A 2,176-nucleotide genomic window follows, 5' to 3' on the forward strand; every position below is an offset into this window, starting at 1 on the left:
CGTAACTCAGAATTACGGCTACTCTTGCTCAGGCGCTGGAGGAGCAGGAAGGGCAGCCTCCACCCTGGCCGAGCACGGATGAAATGGGAAGCACTGGGCAAAGCTCCTGATGAGAAAGTAGAGAAAGCAGGTAGTGTGTTAGTGTAGTGGGCTTAGGGGAGGGCCTTGCTGGGTCTGAGGTGGACTCACTGGATAGACTGGTACACATCAGGGCAGCCTATCCATGCCTCCCTGCTTTCCCCAGAGAGAAAAAGGAGGATAATTTTGCCTTGCTCCACAGCCGCCCTTCTGAGGAGCCATGGTCACGCAGACCGCTAACAGCAGGCTCAGACCGGGTTGTTACAAGCACATAGCAAACCCCTCAACTCTCATCTTATCTCCTCTTCATCCCAACACCTCCTCTGCAAGAAAACCTCCAGGGCCAGTATGCATGCAGGGAAGTCACAGCTTGTGGGTGACCCGCCACAGAGCAGTCCACGCAGAGAAATACATCTAGCGTGTCTGAGTGACGGTGGAGAAGGGCATGATGGAGGTGCCACATCCCCCAGGTCTGGGGCCCAAAGCTGAGTGCACCAGCCACGGAGCCATCTGAGAGATCGTGTGGCCCAGCCAGCCATGCATGGCTGTGACAGCGTAGCTTTGCAATGGCACTTCTGCTGTGGTCATGCCCCACGTTGCAATCCGTGCCCTAATCCCCTGTCCTGGCAGCGACACGGCTGTGATCACAGCTGTGCACGTGCAATGCCTGGCAAGGAAATCGCTGATCTGCTCAGCACCTTCTTGTACACCATGACACATGGGATATTGTAATTGCCAGGTATATTCAGATGATGCTCGCTAGTGACTATAGCCAGCCCATGAACAACTGAAATCCCACTAAGTCAGGACTCCAAAGTCCTAAATATTAATTGGATGAGTCTGACTAAAAATGTAATGAATATTTCCATTGATTTTAGGCCTAAGAAGTATATAACCAGCACACCAACACAATTCCAAAAGAAAGCGAGAACAGGCTACGTTATTATACCGGTGTCTAAAACAATATTGCACTCATATCTTGAAAACTAAATGCAGTTCTCCCTTCCCCTTACAAAAGCTATTGCAAAGTCAGAAAAAGGCATGGAAGAGAGCTAAAAGGATGCTCAAAAGTGTGGAACATCTTCCATGTGAGGAAAGGCTAAATGAACTAGGATCCATTGTCCTGTGGAAGAGGTAACTGACAGGGGCCTATAAACATATCAGTGTCATAGAATATGAGTATTCATGAGTTCTTCTGTCAAAATACTGACACAAGAATACACAAGATTTAATCCCTACAGGGGATTAAATCAAGACAGCAGGTGGTAGGTTCAAAAAGAGCAAAAGGTGGTACTCCACAAAATGCACAGCTATGGAGCAAGACTCCCCACCCCAGAACATGCTGGATGCTAAGAGTTTACATGACTTCAAAAAGGAAATTAAGAGGAAAAATAATGGAAGGAAAATCCACCAGGAGCTACCACTGCAGTTCAGGAAATCCCTGAGCTGCAAGTTGTTGGAGGTTGAGGGGCTCTTCCAAGAAAGTATCACTCCCTGCTTGTCCTGGTTTTATCCTCTCCCCTCAGCATCTGCCCTTGGCCAGGGTCTGGGACTGTCATGGTGTTGGCTCTCACTCAATTATCAGCCCATTTTACACAGAACCGAATTGAAGCCTCCACCAGGGGCCATAAGGGTGACCAGTGCTACAATCTCCCAGAGAAGTCTGTTGACAAAAACATTCCCAGATGCACACATTAAAAAAAAAAAAAAGAAAAACCGAGTGGGTATGTCAGGAAACAAAGCAATGCTATGAAGAGGTGGCATGCTCTAGCAGTTAAAGCTGGCCTTGCTTGAGCTGCTTACTCTTGGCAGTCTTGTCTCCTGAGCAAACAGTACCCATTTGCCCCATGGGATGCATGGGGGACTCATTTGACTAGTGTTTCTAAAGCATCCTGAACAGAGATGGTCTCCCAAGCTCAGGCTCAACGGCAGTATCGGCTCCTGCTTGTTACAATTGACAAGCCATGATTAAAGCAGATGGATTTCCTTCCCCCACGGAATTTTTTGCTGAGGTTAGAAAAACTGTGTCAACTGTGAAGGGAATGGCTGAACCAGAAAATAACTGTAATTCATTCTCGTACGTCAGTGGAGAAGCCAG

The sequence above is a fragment of the Ciconia boyciana genome, chromosome 1 (genome assembly GCF_034638445.1).
Source record: "Ciconia boyciana chromosome 1, ASM3463844v1, whole genome shotgun sequence".
Lineage (NCBI taxonomy): Eukaryota > Metazoa > Chordata > Aves > Ciconiiformes > Ciconiidae > Ciconia > Ciconia boyciana.